This window comes from Mastigoproctus giganteus, chromosome 12 (assembly GCF_048544385.1).
Source record: "Mastigoproctus giganteus isolate SK-2022 chromosome 12, ASM4854438v1, whole genome shotgun sequence".
Taxonomy (NCBI): Eukaryota; Metazoa; Arthropoda; class Arachnida; order Uropygi; family Thelyphonidae; genus Mastigoproctus; species Mastigoproctus giganteus.
The window spans coordinates 91,666,273-91,688,405 of NC_143586.1; positions in this window are offsets into that span (position 1 = coordinate 91,666,273).

The window sequence follows — 22,133 nt, forward strand, 5'->3', positions numbered from 1 at the left end:
AGGGAGCATGGGATTATCCAAAATGTTAAGGTAGATGTCGGCGTTCGCGGCTCCCTGAAAAATCACTGAATGTGATTGTGTGGGGAACCACCAGTCAACCTCATGAACTTAATTGTTTTGTATTGTCTTCGAAGCATCGGTTTCAGGTTCTCAAAGTTGGTATTACCATAATTCAGGATTATTTCTGACTATATCAATTTCCACTTATCATTCTGTTATAGCTTCCTACAGGATCCTCCTTTTCTTTTTTCTCTTCGATCCACGTCGTAGCGAAATGCAAGCTGTTTTGCCTAGAACACATGACTCACGGCCGCGAACCCGGGATCTCTCTCTCTCAAACATATCTTTTCCACACTACCAAGACTGAGTAATCATCCTCCCCGAAAAGCCCCATTTCCTTTTAAAACCCTGTGTCTCATGCGATGTGGAGAACTTTCTTTTCCTCGCATAAAGAACAAAAGTGCTGATTTGTGTCCCGATTTGGTCTGGATATTAATTTGGAATATTTATAAATGATTTTCTTAAATAACCTTTATAGACAACCTGCTAAATAACTTCATGTCCACTCCTATTCCTGCTAATCTGGCTCACCTAATTGCAACTTGACATAATTACTGAAGTTAAGACTGTTTATGCATTGATTTGAAATGGGGGTATTTTGTATGAAGATTTTAAGCCCTCTGTGGCAGCCCAGATGGCACGACATCCCCATCTGTCACTGGTTTGGAGAAGTCTGGGTTCGATCCTCGCCGCCACTGGAGAAATTTCTAAAGTCCCTTTCAATCGAGGCTGTAGTTAGTCGATCTCAGACAGTGGGAGTAGGATTCCCTTGCGAGTTATTCCCTGTTTTTCAGCCCTCACAAGATGGACACCAGTACGTGAACACACACTTCTACAGACACAATACGCACATACGGATATAAGTCACGCTTGAGGACCGTTAACAACAATATGAATATTAAAGAATTAGCTTGTTTCTTTCACAAAAGCAAATAAGCCTAACATAATATACAAATTAATCTAACATAGGTAAGCCTGATTCTTACGGGCTTATGCATGCTGCATTATCATGACCTCATCTCTTGCTGACCTTAAACTTCTGGTTTTGAAGAGATTCTGACGGGATTGTCGTACTACCCTTCCGCCTGGTTCAAAGCCTAGTGTCATTCAAATCTTTAACAAATGGAAAACGGCCTAGAAAGCGTACAGACGCAAGTGAAGTTGAAAATGTAAGGTGGTAGAATGCAGTAGTCGACGTCTGCAGTGATCGTTGCCGAACGACGAAGAATTTGACCTCTACATTTAATGTGGGTATATCACAAGGCATCAGTGTGGAAGTATAAGGGTAGAACTACCAGATACAAAGTTTTTCACATCAATAGCTGGAATAGCAAAATTGTTAAAGAGCACACGGATCGTTCGAGTGTGGAAGGGCTCAGAATTTGAAGTTTTCGCTCTGTATCAGTACCTGCACCATGCGAAGATCAGTACAAAGAATGCACTACGAGAGTAGGAGACCTTCATGGAAGTCACTGATCTCGGAAAACGAATAAATACGGCTGTAGCGGTGCTAAGAACGCAAAGGGTAGACGATGGTAGGGCTGGAGGTAAGTCATGTCGTCTAATGAATCCCAAACTACGTTTTTCAACACTGATGGAAGAGTGCACGTATGGAGAAAATCATACGAGGCAATGGAGCCAACCTGTTGCGTACTAACAATATAGCCTATTGGAGGAGATATAATGTGCTAGGCATATTTTGGTGATATTCCCTGATCCTACTGGAAGGCACCATGAATGCCAGAGCCTATCTGAATATAGTCGGGGATCAGGTACATCCGTAAATGTTGCGTATTTACCCCTACTGACAGGGATACGGATACTGTCGAGATGACAATATAACCATCAACCGCACTTAATTTGTGTTCCTCAAACCACTCTTTCGAGTGGTTTGAGGAACACAAGGAAGACTTGAATAATCTACCCTGGCCTAGCCTGGCCTTGAATAATCTACCCTAGATCTTAATCCGAATGCACATCTGAGGAATGAACTGGAAAGGCGTATTCTTCAGCACAATCTTCTGCCATATCACTGGAGGCATTGAGAAAAAGTTTTTTACATGAATGGTCCGATATTCTTGTCACTTTTCAGCACTTATTTGACTGTATACCGGCCACATCGCATCGGAACAGTGATTCGGACTAACGGCGGTTTAATATGGTACTCATATTTCTAATAATCGGGCTAAACAATATATATTACATTCTGAATCCGATGAAATTTTTTGCGAGTTTTTCCTGGAAAAGGTATATTATTAAAATTATTACGTTTCAATCACACCAGAACTAGTTCATATCTGTATTATGTAGTTGTTTATAGTTCATGTTCTAAACTTCCACAGAAGACTGGTGGAAAAAATATAAGAAGATCAGATGTATGAGGGACAGGTCTTACAGCAAATGGTAGATTCGGATACAAAACGATCCTTTTTAGTTTCAGTGTGATGTCTTGTACTTTAGAAATATCAATCATCTGCGTGGACTACCAAAAGACAGACACTTTTTCGTACTTTTACCAAAGGATGGGCACAAAAAGATTCTGCTGAATTTTTTCAGTTGTTCTACACGTATGTGGCAGACTTTGTGTGCAGCTCATAATATATCTAGGTCATTCAGAAAGGCACATAATACGTCTTTTATATACAAATTATGTAATGTTTTTTCTTCGTTTTTTTTTTTTTTTTTTTTTTACAGAAAGCCGAAGTTTTCCTGATTGAAAACTTTGTAGTGCCAGATTGCGTTTAAAGTTTACAGACACAAAAGTAAACTTGGTTTTACTTCGACTGTTCTGCACAAATAAAACAGTACAGAGAAGGTTGATTCCTATTGGTCTGCTGCCCATTTATACACTAACAACATCTCATCTTGCATTCTGAAGCTGTTGTTATTGCTGGAAGGAATAGCAACACTGCTGAAAGGTCCCAACTAAACTAAACTAAAACTCAATGGGGTCCAACCACATAACAATAATATTAAAAACATTTTGCTTATTAAAAAACATTAAAAAGGTTACAACGTTCTGCGAAATGTACGTGATTGAAAAAAAATTATGCCACTTGTGAACTCAGCATACACGAATTACTAAAATACACATACAACGTCAGACTACTAAACCATTTTAATCCTGCCCTCGCGATAGCACAGACAACTTCATCCTACACCGGCTAAAAGGATGCCCGAGTTCGAATTCCGTCAATGACTCAAGGAATTTTTGGTGGGTTCTTTTCTCACAACGTAGCTGAATTGGTCGGTCTCATTCGAGAGTTGTACGATTACTAATGAAAAGGCCATTGAATCCACGGTGCGATATGCATACGATAGGGCACTTCCTACTCAACAGTCTTTATCTTAATGTAGATATTGCCCTCAAGATCTGTCTTAAGTATGCATATCAGTCATTTGCTTGTGTGTAAAAGGTGAAGAGACTGAAATAAGGGCTCTGACTCACATAAGAGGTCATAAATTTAAATTAAAATAAACAACTGATCGTTGAAATAAATTCCTTCCCCTTCTCCTGTTGTGATATGTAGAAGTGGATAGTTCGAATGAGTTCCAAGAAGAATTAGACAAATTATTAGAAGAAATGGGCAAGCGAATTTGTTGTTTTTTTTGAGGGGGGAAGGGGGCTGATGCTTCCTTTCATCGTGTTAATATTAATACGAATAATTGTAATTTTATTAATACGTTGTTACTGATAATTAGCCGAGGACAATTATTATAGTTACTAGGAACATATTTCATGAATTTTATTTTCATTCTTCATTAAAATACATATGTAGAATATCTTTAAAGAAAAAGGGTGGAAAGGCACACAAAATATACTCTGTTCATTTAGGGAACGTCAAGGGGCGTTCACCCGTACTTTCAAGGTGAAGTTAACCTTTGCAATTGCACAAGTTATGACACACTGACTGAGAGAAGCAGATACACACAGATTATGAAATCAAATTACTGCTTCAAGTTTCGTCAAGATATCCAGCTGAGTTACTCTCAAGTCACTCATTAATGGACTTTGACTTCACGTCTCATCACTAGCGTACTATCCAGTGTCTGTTCTTCACCTCGCTGTTAATGAAACTGCGGGTTGAGTAGGAAAACACCTCTAAAAGAATTAGAGGAAAAGAATCAAGGAAGATGCCCATTTCGCTTAACTGGCCGTTGTGTTTTATTATAGAACTTAACCTTGGTTATATGGTTACGAAGGAGTAAGCAAAAAAACTGGATAACTTGATAAGAATACTGATGTGTCAAAGAAACTATTTCTTTTAGAAGTCATCAATAGTTCAAAGTGCATATTAAGTTCTTCGTCAAGTCCGTAAGCTGAACCCCTTCTTTTCAACACACTCCGTTTTAAGCACACCAGATGCAATCTCGATAAGATTCTAATGGAGATGAATTCATAGTTTGTGTGTTACAAATGGCTGAATGTATTTTACACAGGTATTTTGTAACATGTATTTTGTTCAATTAATTCATGGAATGGACCTACTTTAATTTTAATCTTCGTTTCTGAGATCCAGCGGTGTTTCTTTCTTTCCTTTTGAAGTAAACTCTTTCGAAGTGTATACGAGTACACTTTCTTGATGTCTTTGAGAGTGGTCAGTGTGGCCACAGATTCTTAATCTTCTGCGCTAATTTGAACATCACAATTTTCTTAAATCACTTGTCTCGTAAACCGCTGCCATTTCTCTCACAATCTCTGTGGCGCTCATGCCACCTCGAATCGAACCAATTGCGAATAACAAGACTTTGCTCAGTCTTCAGATCTTCCATTAGGCGGCTCACAAAATGGTTCATAATAACAACACATAACTTAAGTCCACTTTGCGATTACCAAACCACATGCCAGAACATGCTACTGGGTCGCCGTAGTCATGGTCATATATTCTCCTACCATCAATCCGGCAGTTCGCCGAAACTTTACTGGTTGTACGGTGGCCTGCCATCCCGAGAATTAAATGATCAACCAACCAGTGTAATTTAATTGGGTCTGTTATGTATAAATGATCAACCAGAACATTACAGAATAGATAAACAAACGCTTTCTGTTTAATCTAAAGAGTAGAGTGAAATGTATGCAAATGAGCATACCCACATGTTGAGCTTCGTGGCTTGAGATTTCAATCTAGTTGCCCAGTTGTGTGATTATTTGGAAAGACCCATCGGAAGGCGATACCAGCATCCTCGCGTGTAGCACAATGGATATAACCACCTTTCTCCCAAATCGAGGGGAAAGGCCTCAGTTCTAATCTCGTCATTGTCACGAGGAATTTTTGTGGGCTTTTTTCACAACTTTTGGCTGAGTTAGTCGGGCTCAGGCGAGAGTTGTGCAGTTTCTTATCCCCGAAATTCTGGATAGGAAATGTCCAGCAAAAGAGAAAACTGACGGAAGAACTCGCGCAATTACATAATATATGCTGAGGCCCATAACCTTGGTTGCTTTGGCGCTTAATACGCTCCTACGTAGTGGGAACATCTGCGGATGAACATTGGAATTACAAGTATTGAGTATTTTCTTCCAGGAACCGACTAACAATATCAGGGATACATGCGCAGAACTTGTAGAATCAATTCCAAGAGGAATTCTGCTCTCATTTGAGTACATTCTAATATTTTGGTAAGGTGGTGCGAATTATGGAGTTAAGTATAATCCATTCTGTAGGTGTGCATTTATCGCGCGTTTTCGATTCGCTATTGCATGATCTTCTCTATCTGAAATTATATGCTTACAGATCACCGATCCCTTGCTCCACTGGATTCATACTTACTACTTTTCTCTTCATTCTGAATTCTAGTGTACTTCAGGTGTCATGTCTGGGCTTGTTTTTATTTAAATAATCTTTACTGTTAATTCTCTTAGTGTTGCGTGATGTCCATCATAAATGGCAGTTGAGATCCTACAGTGATAAATGCAAGGTACTGCATTTAGGGTTAGAATTAATCACAGAATAACATCCCATTTTGGTGGTACCACACTCAAGGTAATAGAAAATAAAAAAGACCTAGGTTTAATTCTACAGTCCTACATAGCCCACGCTGCTAGCACAGTGGTTATAATTACCGTCCTACCACACCGGATGAAAAAGTCCCGAATTCGAATCCCATCAGTGGTGCGAGGAATTTTTATGAGTTTTTTTCACAACTTGGCTGAGTTATTCGGTCTCATACAAGGGTTACATGGTTTCCCCTACCGAAAACTCAGATTTTCCATCCAGCAACCGACTGAAGAATACACCCAATTTACAGACACAATACACTGACTCCTCACAGCCTTAGTTGCTTTAGGTTTGTTAGTTTGTTTGTTATTCGGTTTTTAGGAGCATTAGCAACTAAGGCCATATTGCTCTGGGAATATGCAGTGGTCATTTCCTGACCTTTCCGCATCCTCCGTATTTGGTGGTGACGGGATCGAACCCCGGTCTAATCAAGAAGCGTGTGTTACGCACTGCTGCTCCTTCCCACCTGGCTATGGAGGCGCCGTTGCTTTAGGGATAAGCACATACTCTGACATGGAGTTCTCTGAGAATGCTGACAGACGTTAGGACAGCTCATAGGGTTCTGTCAATGATATACAGGTCATTATCCCATTGTATAAGGCAAGGATTAGGCTTCAGCTTCATCATGAGTACTGCACACCAGTTTGAAAGCTTCATTTTAGGAAGAATGTGGAACACCTGTTCCGGAACCGGTGCAAAGAAGAGCAAAACATGATTAGTGGCAAAAAAGGGTACTCTTACTAAGATGGGCTTTTGTTCTGCAAATTGCAGTGTCTGGAAACTAGGAACCTGCGAGAAGACCTGAATGAAGTGTTTAAGGCCTTAAGGACGTGCATATGCTGGGAACATCCTTACTCTTTCTCGAAGGACACACACACAAGGGGACAAATTTAAATTGGAAAAGGATGGTGCAGGACAAATGCGCGAAAATTTGCTTACAACCAGAGCATAATTGATTGTTATTTAGATTATGTCTGTTAAGTGCCAAATCAACTAAAGCTATAAGGCTTCATTATATTGTGTTAATAATTGCATATATTGTTTGGTCAGTTTGCTGTTTGTTGGATATAAAACCCAAATTTCCGTTTTTATAAAAATCATACATCTCCCACCTGAGACTATTAACTCAACCACGCTGCGGCAAAAAAAAAAAAAAAAAAAAAAAAGAAACCATAAAAAATTCTCGTGCCATTGACGGGATTTCGAACTCGGGCCTTCTCCACCCGATGTGGGCGGGCAGTACTTATAACCGCCCGCGTGGGTAGCACATTTAGTAGAATCGCCGTCCTTCGGGTGAACCACCGGGTGAAAAAGACCTGAATTCGAGTCCCGTCGATGACGTGAGGAATTTTAATGGGCCTTTTCACAACGTGCCTGAGTTAATCGGGCGAGGGTAGCATGGTTCCTTTCTCCCAGAATCTCGGGTTTTTCGTCCAGCAAACAGAAAACCTACCACAGAACCCACGGAATTTACAGACAGTATACACGGAGCAATAAGAACAACAACAGTACTTATAACCACTGTGATACCTGCGAGGGCCTATTGATCGTTAGAATAAATTTGATCTGACGTGAAAGCAGGTAGTTTTTAGGAATATTGGGCAAATTATTAAAATATGCAAATATGTGGGTATTTATTTATCTATTTATTTTTGGATGAAATTTATTCCTAAAAGGTTTTGGAGCTTTATTCGTATCTTACAGCTCTCCCTCTTATCAATAATACAAGATTAATAGATTAACTACAGCTGCAGGTGAAAGAGGTTCTTTCACTGATTCTACTGTAACATCCAGTAGCCTGGGAAGCAAAGTGTCGGGGATTTCAAGCACTGATGTGGGTCATCACGGAAAGAGGAAATGCATGGGCTGTATTAGGGTAAATAAAAGTAAGAACAGATGCATGTACACTAATGCTAGGAGTATAGTAAATAAAATTGATAGATTTGAAGTATTGATTAAGTCATATGCAGACATTGTGGGGATATGGGACACGTGGTGGCACTCAGACAAACGGGATGCAGAATTTGAATATTATGCATGTACAATGCGCTGAAAAAGGACACATAAGGCAGAAACGAAGGGCTTATGCTCTTAGTTAAGAAGCATATTAAATCTAAAGCAGTGAATCCAGTCAACGTGAGTGGCCAGTGCAATGTTGAGTCTGTTTGTTGTGATACAAGCACTGCAAAAACGAGATGAGAGTAGTAGTAACGTGTAACAGGCCTAATGACGGTGATGAGTATAACGAACAACTATACAGAGAAATAGAATGGGCTGGTAAATCAGAAATGTCTTATAATGGTGGATTTTAACTTTCCAAATATTGATTGGAACTTGTGGGTTGGTCGCGCACACACACACACGCTAGCAACACTTTTGTGGATTTCTTGGATGACTGTTTTCTACAGCAGCATGTTAGTGAGGTAACAAGTGGGAGCAATACCGTTGATCTAATAATCAGCAGCGATTCTTCAAGAATTAAGAGTCTGCAGGTAAAAGACCCTCTGGGTGACAGTGATCACAGTATACTTACGTGGGATTTATTTAAGGAAAAAACTACTGTCAAGTGTAAAGGGAAGGGCTTTTGTTTTCGTAACTACAATGGTCTCAGACAGTTTTTAAATGCTATACAGTGGGACCATCTGATGAGTAAATTCTAAATGGGAATTATTCAGGGATGTTATAGAAGCTAGCATGCTTTTTTATGCTAACTAAGAACTATTGTTCCAGGCTTAGACCTAAATGGATGTCAGGTGAACTGATGAGACTTGAGGCAGAGAGAAAAATATGTATCGGGTACAGGAGGGGTTCACATCTGGTGAGTATGGGCTTAGCACACCCAGGGTTCTGAGCTGGATATCATCATTCTTCTCTTTCTTGGTGATTCCCTTCTACTTCTCTCTCTCTCTCTCTCTCTCTCGGTAACTCGGGAATTGTTTTTTTTTTTTTTTTTGGCTGGTACAGCATAAGCCTCAGGCTTCCTTGCACCATATAGCTAATAACAATATAAATTATCAGATGATACAGGAGACTATAGTAGATATAAACTACTCTGTAATCAAGTGACAAAGGAGGTACGGCAAGATAAGACAGATTACGAGAAATTTCTGGAAAAGAATGCAAAGAAAAGCAGAAAAGACTTCGTTATTTATATTAACAGTAGAAGGAAGGGGTTGAATCACATTGATCCGCTTGATGTTTAACTGTTGATGGCCCAGCCCAGGATTCAATGCTGGGCCATTGTTGTTTTCTGTATTTATTAATGATATTGATAAATGTATACTAGGCTTAATGTCTAAGTTTGCTGGTAATAGAAAAGGTAACAAATTTAGGTATTTTTTGCATATAAGTTCACGCATGAGGAGTGGAATTCCAGTTCATCAAAATCTAACAGGGAGCTAAATATTTTGTCATGACAGAGAGGAAAGTGGAAAACAAACTGTTGAAGCTCAACATAAAAAAGGGGCCCGAGGAGGATAGGATCTATCCAATTATATTAGGGGAGGCAGCAAATGAGTTAAGCAAACCCTTAGCCAGGGCTGTGCAAAGGTACTTGGGGCCTGGATGCAAAAGGGGTTAAGGGGCCTCATTTATTTATGTTGAGGCTTTCATGTCTCCCTCGATTGGGGCCCTGGTGCGGCACATCCAATGCACTCCCATTTGCACGACCCTGGCCTTAGCCATAATTATGAGAGCGTATCTGGATTCAGAGGAGATCCCTGTGAACTGGAGATGTGCGAATGTATCCCCAATTCACAAAGGGGAGGAGTCAAAAGGTACCATGTGTAATTACAGACCTGTTTCCTTTACTTCTGTTAAAGGGAAAATAATGGAGTTAATGGTTAACGAAGTAATGCAGGACCAACAAGACAAGAAAGAGTTATACTGCAGTCACAGCATGGATTTGTTAAAGGACAATCTTTTCTGACCAATCTGGTTGGATACTGTGATGCAGTAACATTAGTAGAGGCATTTGATGCAAGAAAGCAAGCTTATGCAGCATCAGCCAGAAAAAAGAAGGAAAAAAAAAAAAAACTTCCACTTCACCCCTCCGTTCATTCAAAATACCTGTCCAGCTGAGCCTTAAATTTATTTAGGCTATCAACTTCCACAACAAGGGATGGAAGTCTGTTCCACCAACCAACTACCCGCTGGCTAAAGGCAAATTTCCGGACATTTGTCCTACATCTGTCTTTCCTCAATTTGAATTTATGTCCTCTCAGGTGATTATTCTGAGCAAGAGGCAGAATCCCATCAGCATTGAGCATGCTCAAACCATTCAAGGCTTTATACACCTCAATCAGATCACCTAGCAGGTGCCTAGTCTCCAGACACTGTAATTTGCAAAACTTAAGCCTTTCTTCGTAAGAGCAACCCTTTGTTTCATTCACTAACCTTGTTGCCCTTCTCTGTACTCGTTCCAGCAGCTCTACATCCTTCTTGAAATGAGGCTTCCAGACCTGTATGCAGTACTCAGGCCTGACCATTGCCTTATACAAGGGAATAACCACCTCCTTATCCCTGCTAGAAAAATTCCTGTATATCATTGATAAGACACCATGAGCTACTCTTGCAGCCCGTCTGCACTGCTCAGAGAACTTCATACTGCCTGCACAATTACCCCAAGGTCCTTTTCATTCTCTACCACTGTCAGTGTAGTACCACAGAGTTGATACGTTGCTCTGGGGTTGCTGTTTCCCATATATAGCACTTTACATTTGTCAATGTTAAACTTCATTTGCCACCTCTCAGCCCATCTGCTCAACCTTTCCAGATCCTGTTGCAGCAGCATAGCGTCAGTAGTGTCCTTAACAACCCTGCCAACTTTTGTATCGTCTGCAAACTTGGACATTAAGCTTGATATACCATTATCAATATTATTTATAAATACAGAAAACAATAATGGACCCAACACTGAACCCTGAGGGACTCCACTGATAACATTAATCCACGATGAGAAGTGTCCATTGATTACCACTCTCTGTCTTCTCCCCCTCAGCCACCCCTTTATCCATAGTAGCAATTTTCCTCCAATGCCACACTGCTCCAATTTGTGCAGCAGTCTTCCGTGTGCAACAGTATCAAAAACCTTTCTAAGATCCAAGTATATAATATCAAAGCTATTCCCTGCATCCAGTTGTTTTTGTGACTGCATCATAGTATCCAATCAAATTGGTCAGGCAAGACTTCCCCTTAACAAAACCATGCTGTGTCCGAGCTATAACTGAAGTCTTGTCTAGATGATCCTGCAGTGCTTCTATAACCAGTGCCTCCATTAATTTTTCTGGAACAGAAGTTAAACTCACAGGTCTATAATTACTTGTGTCAGCCTTTGATCCTCCTTTGTGAATTGGGATCACATTTGCACATCTCCAGTCTATAGGTACCTCCCCTGAGTCCAAAGAAGCTCTCATAATTATGGCTAAGGGTTTGCTTACTTTCTTTGCTGCTTCCTTTAATATAACTGGATAGATCCCATCCACCCGAGGTGCCGTTCTTGTGTTTATCTTCAACAATTTCTCCTCCACTTTACTCTCAGTTATTACAAGATGTAACAAAGGAACTTTTATTACAAGATTTATTACAAGATGTAACTCAGTTGTAACAAAGGAACTCTATGCATAATATAATTTTCATACCACATACAGCATTGGATTTCAAGAAGGCTTTTGATATTACTGAACGTAAAAGACTGCTTTACAAATCAGAGTAGAGTGGCATTAAGGGCAAGTTACAACTCTAGATAAAGGGTTGCTTTAATGGGAGAAGATAGAGAATGCTTATTAATGACACTGTTCTTCGTGGACTAATGTTATTAGTGAAATCTCCAAGGTTCAGTGGTGGGGCAATTGTTTTCTGCATTTATTAATGATGTTGATAAATGTATACCAAGCTTAATGTCTAAGTTTGCAAATGATTCAAAAGTTGGCAGTGTGGTTAATGACAGTAATAAAGACATGCTACTGCAACAAGATTTATAAAAATTAGGCAGACAGGTTGAGAAATGGTAGTTGAAGTTTAATATTGACAAATACAAGGTACTTCATATGGGTATCAGTAATCCCAGATTAACGTACCGCACTCAACACTCAAGATATTGAAAGACCTGCGGGTATAACTGTGCAGTCAGATATGAAGTTCTCTGAGCCAGGACAGCTCAGAGTTTTGTCAATGATATACAGGAACGTTATACAAGGGAATGGTTAGGCCGCATCCTGGATACTGCATACAGGTCTGGAGGCCTTATTTTGGGATGTATCTAGATCTGCTGTAATGGGTGCAGAAAAGGGCAACGAGGTTAGTGAAGGGAACAAAAGGGTGGTCTTACCAAGAAAGGCCTCATTTCTGCAAATTCAGTGTCTGGAGACTAGGCATCTGCAAGGTGATCTGATTGAGGTGTTTAAGGGTTTGAATGGATTGAGCAAGCTCAATGCTAACAGCATTCATCGCCTTGCTCTGACTACTAACATCAGGGGCATAAATTCAAATTGAGGAAGGATGGCAGTGGATAGATGCGGCAGTTTATTTTTTTTAACTGATGTTTTGTAAGTTTTGCTTGTGTTCTTGCATCATTTGCCATTGACACTACTTATACTAATGCTAATACTAAATGCCAATCGCATTTACCTTCTCTCTAGATGAAAAGTGTCGAGAATCAATTTCAAGACTGAACTTTGACGAAGTTGGCCTACTGTGTTGCCTCCAGATACTGTCAACATTGTAACGTGTTGTAACTTTTCCGAACCTTGAAATATAACACTTTTCTTTTTCTGACTGTTGCTACCATAACCTAGAAATTATCATTCTTGATATGTTTAGGCCTTGAGACTGTCTTCCTGTCATCCTGCCAATGGCCATCAAACGCTCCGAATCTTTCAAATATCTGCAGTACTACCTGCAAAAAGAGAAAACCCAATCAGATGCTTAATTTAGTTTAGTTTTTTAGATTAGAAATGATAGTGCTGTTTTTATGAACGAACTTTTATAACTCTCCTAATTTATATGTTCCGTAGGTTTAAGTCGTATTCTGACGTCATTTTCAGAATTATCATATTAAATTACATAATAACTTCAAATATTATGTGTAAAAATTTCTCAATTACGTTAAATGATGGTCGTAAAGATTACAATAAATAAATATTATAATGCTTAGTTCTATACATTTAAAACCACCAGTTTTTATTAAAAATATATATATATATATATATAGTTCTATTAGGACCACCCAAGACAGAAGTTATAAGTCTATGTGTATTATGCCTGTAAATTGCATGCATTTTATGGTCGATGTGCCTGTTTTGCTAGACAAAAAACCTTGCTATCCGCTCCTGGGACGAATAACTCAGCCACAAAGTGAAAAGAGCCCATAAAAGTTCTTCGCATCATTGACGGGAATAAGAGTCTGATAAAACAATACTCAAGTTTCTACTTGGGTCATATTTTAATTGTTATATAATTCTTACAAATTTTAAGGCCACTGGCTGAAAAACTAGTAATGAATACGCTTTAAATCATAGAGCCCAATAGGTTTATTTTCTTCTTAAGGAAATCCCTCAAGGAAACTATAAATTCTGGGCCTCTCAGCCAAATTTCCAAACAGCTCCATATGATCTTTAATTAAGACATTCGAACGGATAATCATTTTGCAAAAACAAAAACGTAAAAATGGAAAAAAGGAAGGACCAGAGATAAATGCAGTACTTGCTAACATTGTAGAATAAAAAACAAGTACTTATTATTATGAAATTAAAGCGATTTAATGTTATTAAAGAGAAAGTGCCATCATGGGCAAGGGACTGTGAATTTAAAATAGTCTAAATTCTTGGAAATGCTTAATAAGGAAGCTTTAAGAAAGCGGACGATGTGTGTTGCTTCAGTAGTTATTAGGCACAAAGAAGGAAATGTCTTAAGGAAAAACTTACATACTAGAAGGGTTAATTTCCAAAACATATAATAAATGGAAAAATTACAAGCGCAGCATCAGTTTACGTATCTATTGGATAAAAATGCAATAAAATGTCGATTTAATGGACAATGTTAGGGAAAGGCCTCTCCTCTAAGTCCGATTGTTTCTTAAAGATCAGTTTTGAAAGCCAACCCAGGGCCGTAACCATGGAGAGGAAAGTGAGAATTTGTCCCGGCTCATCAAAACCAAGGGTGCAAAAACGTAGGATTTAAAAATAATATAATATATTTATTTTCTTATTTATTGTTACTTAAAATGCAGAAAAACGAGTGAGTATGACATGATTTTTGCAGTATTTCATTATTTATTATTCATTTTTAATTTATAATTTATTGATGGTGTCAGGGAACACAAAATTTTTACTTTGCTGCTGGCGCAGGAATACCTAGTCACGGCTCTGGGCCAGTCTACAACCTCCAAAATTTCTTGGAAATTATTATCGATTATCTCTAGATAATTGGACATCATAATATCAAATACCATATAGACAACATGGATCCTAAAGAAATAATAATAAATATAAATAACGAAACTTGGATAATAAATTTACGCTTTAAAACAATTATCAATAATTTATATGAACTTCCTGTACACTGTAATAGAAACAGATGAAGTGCGTTGAAATATTCCTCTGTAAAAAATAATGCATGAATAATCCGCAGCGACCTCTTAATGGGTTGATCGCTCAGATTCAGAATGTCACATCTGTCAATAGTTATCTGTTGTTGTTGTCGTTTTTTTTTTTTTTTCGCTTTGTTTACATACAGCTTAAATTAACGCCTTATCACCTGCAAACCACCTTATCACCAGTTTTACTCTGCAGGTGGGAAAACGAGAATGGTGTGATGCTGGACTGGCGTCCTGCCAACAGATAGGTTACTCTCATTTCAAAATGCAAAAACAACTTCGACGTGGCAGCTTCATCTAAATTTCCTTGTCGTGAAGTCCTACCTTAAAAAGCAACCTTCCAAATGCATCTGAATAACTAAATATAAAATATTCCTATGCACCCCCATTCAGTGTTCTTTTCACTGTTACTTTACTGAAATGTTTGTATGAACCACTTGGCAATACTTAACAGAATATATTGTTTACGTATACATCACTAGAATACAAAAATAAAAACAATATTTAAAGTGATGTATCATTATTTTACATATCTGCATAGACGTGCTCTTCCTACAGCATTGAACAACATTGAACTTGATTTAACAGTTCCTTTTAAGGAGGAATCTAAGAGAATACGTAATGAACTTAGCCATAGATAGCAACAAGAATGGAGACATCACACTTGGAAGAATTACATTTTTTTTTTCTCCCAGAAGTATATAAATTTAATAACGAACACTTAAAGTGGTTTAACCTGGGATTATATACAACAGCCTCCGTAGCCAAGTGGTCAGGAGCGAGAGTGCAGTAGCACACGCTCTTTGAGTAAACTGGGGTTCAAGCCCCTGACTGCTAAATACGGTCGATCTGCCGACCAGCGTGGCAGATTATGGTCCATTTCCCTCAGCCTGAATTGTTGAGGGGGCTTCCATCCTGCAATGGGTTGATAATGGCTGCAGTTTGCCTTTTTTATATACAACATACTTACTTACAGAGGTCATGGAAGTTTAAACTTTAAATTCCATGCTTTCGGCCTTTCACAAACTTCCCTCTGTGATTGTGGAGGTCCTGAAACAGTGGATCACATTATTTTCCAATGTCCTCTATATACCGACCTGAGGAACCCCTTCAGCTCTTAACCGGAGTTTACAGAATGGAGGGTGCTCCCACACTGATTCAAAGCAAACAACGTTTTCATGTCTTATCACAATTTTCCGATAATACATTTAAAAGAAGAACTAATATGCAAGGCAATTGCCAAAACAGACAGTAAAAAGTTATTTGTCTTATAGCGTTGGCTCCAGATATGAGAAAGGGTAATCTCAAGATCTTCAACATTTTTACCGCATAAGTATAAAACTGCGTTACCTGGCTGGACATTTTACTGGCTTAGATTTGGCTTGTAAATAGGCTTCAAGGATTCTTCCACTCATAATTCTACTAGACTGAATATTATACTGACCTAGATTTGTAAATAGGCTTTGTTACTTTGTTCCTATCATTATAATGTGGAATATGACTTAATGACAATGCTCACCACTCCTTGTGTGCCGCATATCCTAGGGATATCTTGGAGATAAGTCTTAGTGACATAATTACTTGTCACTCCTGCTACACAACTTGGATGGCTTCTTGATTGGACATAACTGAACTGGATCGCACATGTAAATATGTTGTATTGACGATAAGTACTTGCCAGTACTGGCTTGGACTGTTTGGAAGTCTTGTTGTTTTATAAACTGGATTGGACATACACTAACAAGACTTACGGAGTTGTGCTTTCGATGTGAACTGAAGACCAGGGCCCATCTTGCTCATACTGTGCTCCTGATATGAGTTCCTGCTGACCCCATTATTGGGGTGGGATTAAAAATAGGACACCACTGTCCAGACTCTTTGCTTTTACTTTCTTCAATGAACTTGTAACTTCTATTTTTCGAGAGGATTTCACTTTCTTTGTTTCCCTACATTTCTGTCTACTTCCTCCACCTCCATTTACCCCACTCTTCACCAACTATTTCCTCCACCGTTCAATGTTTCTTTCAGACTTTTCCAGAATTTTCTGGAAAGTCTGGTGAGAGACCCGTCCTGGATTATACAGGGTTTTCCACGTAAAACCAGCCCGCCTCATACTGGTGTGATATTCATTTTTGAACGACCACCAGGTCAGTGGAGTTTACAATAAATCAATCAATACAAATGTTAATTGTATTTAGCAGTGACAGGCTTGAACCCCGGTCCACTCAAAGAGCGTGTTCTACTGCACTTGCGCTCTTGACCACTCGGCTACGCACAACTCCCGCGTGAAGTTGTTCAAAGAATGAATTTTAGCCAGATCATTTCAGTTTGTGTTGCTCAACATACAGTTGGCATTTGGTGCTCGTAAGTGATAGATGTGTGAGAGTATCGTCAAGAATGCCATATTCTGTGCAAGAAAGGATTTGTATAGTGGAAGCCTATCTACGTACTGGCTCTTTTAAGGAAACACAAGAATTGGTTTCTGAGAAATTTCTTATTGCTGCCATCCCAGCTGGATGGTAGCAATAAGAAATTTGGGATGGCTAAGAGATTCAGTGCTTACTTGCAAAATGGTGGACAACAGGTTCCGTTGTAAACTCACTGAGAAATCGTCTACCCTCTGTTAGGACTCCAGAGGCAGTGTTGAACATTCAAAAGAGAATTTTAGCTAGCCCCAGAAAATCTATCAGGAAATTGTCTCAACAAACTGGAGTGAAACCAACTTCTTGTTTTCGTGTACTATATGTCATTACCTGAAATTTAAACCGTATCGCGTGACGTGTGTCCAAGAATTACTGCCACCTGATGCAGCAAAACGTCTGAATTATTGTGAGTGGCTCCTTAACAAGATTGCAGACGGTGAATTCGACCCACTGCTTTATTTCATAAGTGATGAGGCATGGTTCCATCTTTTTGGTCATGTGAATTCTCATAACACTCGATACTGGTGTGCCGAAAATCCTAACAACTTACATCAGAAACCGCTTCACGACCAGAAAATCGGGGTATGGTGTGCAATTTCTGGCAACCGAATCGTCGGTCCAATATTTTTTGATACTACAGTGAACACAGCAGTTTATCTTCAGATTTTTGAGAACTTTTACACTCAGTTAACAGAACACGAGCGTGAAAACCGCTACTTTCAACAGGATGCCACACAAGCCTCGTGAATCACCGGCCCGTGTTCGTGACAGTTTTACAGAGGAACGCACAGATGGCAAAGGATTGTGGCCACCGCATTCTCCAGATTTATCTTCGTGTGACTTTTACCTGTGGGGATATTTGAAAGGAAGAGTTTATGAGCACAACCCTCACACAATAAATGAACTGAAGGACAGCATTCGAAGAAATATCGACGCTATCAATGTCACTGTTTTGTATCGGGTAACCTTGAATACGATTACACGTGCACAAAAGTGTATAGATGCACAAGGACATAATTTCCAGCATCTCTTATAACTGTGTGTACATTCAGAGGAATAAATAAAGTTACTTTTGACTGAGTGTTTTTGTGTCTATCTCATTTTACTCCTGTCTAGATTTCTCTAATTATTTTGCCAGTGACTCGGGCCGGTTTTACGTGAAACACCCTGTAATTCCTAGCGCATCTCCACGTGGCTGGGGTTGGGAGGCTGAGAGCAACTGACTAGGAGTCTGCTGTCCCCTGGCTGCGAAATCGCCAGGTGCTGGCACACAACACTCAACACAACAAACATAACACTTACTGACGTACACTATACTGTACTTAAACGGCCAGCTGTGGCATATGCCAAGTACAGACGATACAGTGACATATGGGGGGTACCCTGGAGACTGCAAACAAAAAAAAAAAAAAAAAAAAGTAACACAGACCTTATCAGTGAAACGTTGGTCCATACGTACCAGGGATTCTAGTTTCGCCAACAAAACATGTTCTATATTTAGCAATCAATATTATCATGCAAAATGGGTCCATGAACTCGTTGCTTGCGCCACAATCACGAAAGTGTCTGCCGACATGTTGCACCTGGTATTTGGACCCAACCGACTAGCACATTTCCAGTCCTCCAGCTCCCAATCAGCGTGTTGTTGACACCATAGAATTCGCCGTCGACGATGATCAGCGGTGAGGAGAGGGGTGTCTCTTGGGTCGTCTGAATGTGCTGTGCATCGTCATTTGGAATATTATTCTTGTATTCCCCATATTGTATTGCGATGTCAACTGTCGTACAGTTACCTACCGTTGAGACCGCACTACCGCTGCACACTTCACCAACCATGAACATCCACCTTGCGTAAACTTTTTTAAGTTATGTCGGCTGGAGGTGGTTTTACCCATAAAACACCATTCTTTGCACCCCTTAACCACAGTGAGCCGTGAGTAACCAACAAGACGTGCCGTTTCCGATAGGGAAAACCCCTACGCACAAGCTCCCACAATCATGCCCTTTTGAAACCCCATGATATCTTTATTACATTCCATAGCTGCTATTTTATCACTTTGACTTGCACGACCAGATGCAAATTACCTGCTCTATCCTCGAAGTTGTTCGGCTTTTTACTGCGACCTGTGCAGCATAGTTCATTACGGATGGTGTGGTCATAATTTAGTGATCACTGAGTGTATATACAGTGGCGGACAAAAAAACTGCATCACCTTAAAAAAAGTAACATTTGCATGGAAACGGATAAGATATTGTTCGATTACAGTCATTTTGTTTGTCGCAAAGCAAAGGGTATTGCGTCAGATAACGCTTCTATTGCATCCGACAGTAATTGCAAGGTATTGCATCAGCCGTTTCTATAAATACGGCGTTGGAAGGGTATACACGCTCATTAGTATCCTGTTTTGCGGAGGTGTAAGCATGGCTCCATATGTTCAGTTGATACCAAGAAAAAAAAAAGTGTAGCTGTGCTCTGTCCCAGGAAGTGATAAAATTACTACGCGTGCTATCCATAACAAAATAAGTTGCTAAGAGTCAACAGTATCCCGAGTGCCGAAATTAAAGCGTGATGTGAAGAGAAGACTTGGATCAGGCCGTAAGAGAGTGACTACGCCTTTCCAAGATCGATATATATTTGCACTTTGAGATGGCTTCTTGTGTTGAAACAAGTGCACGAACTATCCAAAGATGGCTTTCGGAATGTGGTCTGCATGCCTATCGGCCTAAGAAGAAGAAGAAGCCTTTGTTGACCCAACAAATGAGGAAGAAGCGACTTGCTTGTGTTAAAACGCATGTTTCATGGATAAAAGAGTAATGGGACACCGTCATCTTTTCTGACGAATCGAAATTCAACCTGCATGGCTCGGATGAGAAGCGATATGTCAGAAAACGAAAATTGGAGGCATACAATCCTGACTGCATAACACTAACTTTAAAGTTCCCCACCAGTCAGATGGTCTGGAGATGCATAACAAACAAGGGGTGGGGCGAATTAAGTTTACTAACGGAACGGTGAATGCAGAAACTTACACTGCTATCTTGGAGGAGTGCCTGAAACTCGTTATTAGGGACCACACAGACTTCCAAAACTGCATTTTTCAATAGGACTCAGCACCTTGCCACACAGCAAAATTGGCAAGTTTTATGCCAAATAGATTTAATGATGAGTTTGTCTTCTTGTCTCACAAGGCTTAAACCGTACTTACACCAATATTTTCCCTCGTTTTTCTCCCTTAAGGTGCAGTTATACCTCAGAAATGCTGGCATTACAGTGTTGAACTGGCCCGGCAGTAGTCTATATTTGAACCTTATTAAAAATTGCTGGTACACAATGTCGTCTAAAATTGCTCAGAAGAAGCCAATAAATAAGATTCAGCTGCATTGTAAGGGTGTGGTACCACGAAATTGGGCAACCGTATATCCAGAAGTTGATTAACTCTATGCCAGATCGTTGCAAGGCTGTAATTGCAGCTCGAGGAGGAACAACAAAATATTGAGGACTTATTTTGCTGATTTACATTACATAATACTATTACATTAACTTGTCATTTCAGTTTGTACACGTAAATGCAATAAAATATATGTTTGGCTGTCATGATTGCCATTTGCATGATTTCTCATATTTCCATTAATTACGCATTTTACCCTTTGGGAAGATATTTATGGCAATTAGGTTTATCAGGTGGAGTCTTTTTATTGGATTTCATTCACAGAGATATATATCCCATCTAACAAATGCATTTCGAACATTTCTGCATTCCCACAATACAGCGCAAAACACATTATTTGTAAAATTCACAAGATGCAGTTTTTTTTTTTTTCCGCCACTGTATGTTCATGGATTTTTATCATGTAAATACAGAATTTGGATTTTATCATGTAAATACAGAATTTAATTAATTAATAAGGATACTAACGAAGGAAAACTGTCTGAAACGTATAGCTGTCAGTTATAACGCTTTTAAATAATTTTAATTGTAAATTAAATTATAAATTTACAATTTAGAATTGTAGATTGTAACGTCATGTGTAGATACATGACGTTGCAATTATATAATATAAAATAAAATGTACTTTGGGGTTTGGTCCCCTCAGCCCCGCCTTCCGTACGTGTGTCTATGATTTCAACGCAGACAAGTGTTTCTTTTATAAATACACTCGCTCAACAAAAGTCATGGGACACTTTTAGTTAATATACAATCCATGCCCGCTTGACTGCTAATTACGATTAATGATTGTATTCATTGTCAAAATGACCAATTGTAAACTCCTCTGATACAGTACAAACGGACCATAAGGAGGCCGTGAAGAGCTTGTGCAACAGTATTGTTCAATTTCTGTTGTTGTGCAATAAAGAGTATTTATTTATTCCAATCATTCTGATGTTCTTCTTTGGTCGTAATGATTGCTCCAATATACCATGGAAGACTCTCTCCATTACTTTATGGTAGAAAGCTGTTGTTACTGTTCTCCACTCCTCCTTTAAAAGCATTCGTGAATTACGACAACGAAAAGGACGGACGGTCTTGGCCTTGTTACAATTCTACGTCCCAACTCATCCCAAAGATGTTTAATTGGATTGAGGTTGAGGCTCTGTGCTGTCCACTGCAATATTCTGATGTTATTCGCTGAAGGTCTTGCTTTGTGACATGGATAATTATCGTGTTGGAAGTTGTAAGGACCGCTTCCATAAAGTTACTACAATGTACAGCACATATAAATGCGCAGAATATTAGAGTGGCACTCAGCATTCCTGGTTCTGTACTATGACGAGAAACCATGACGCCTCTTCCCAGCTGAGAAGTTGGAGTAACACGCTAAGATAGCAAGCGTTCTCCAGGAGTCCACCATATCCATACACGTCCATCAGATTGGAAGAGAGTAATATGACTCGTCATTTCACAGGGCCGATTTCCAGCATCGATGTGCGTTAACCATGCACTTGACTCTTTTTTTATTTTTCGAGTAGAAATCTTCTCGGTTGCGGCCCAATGATAATTCATGGCATACAGCTCTCTACATGTCATGGAAACATTTACAATTGCCCGTGGCCGCTCGTAT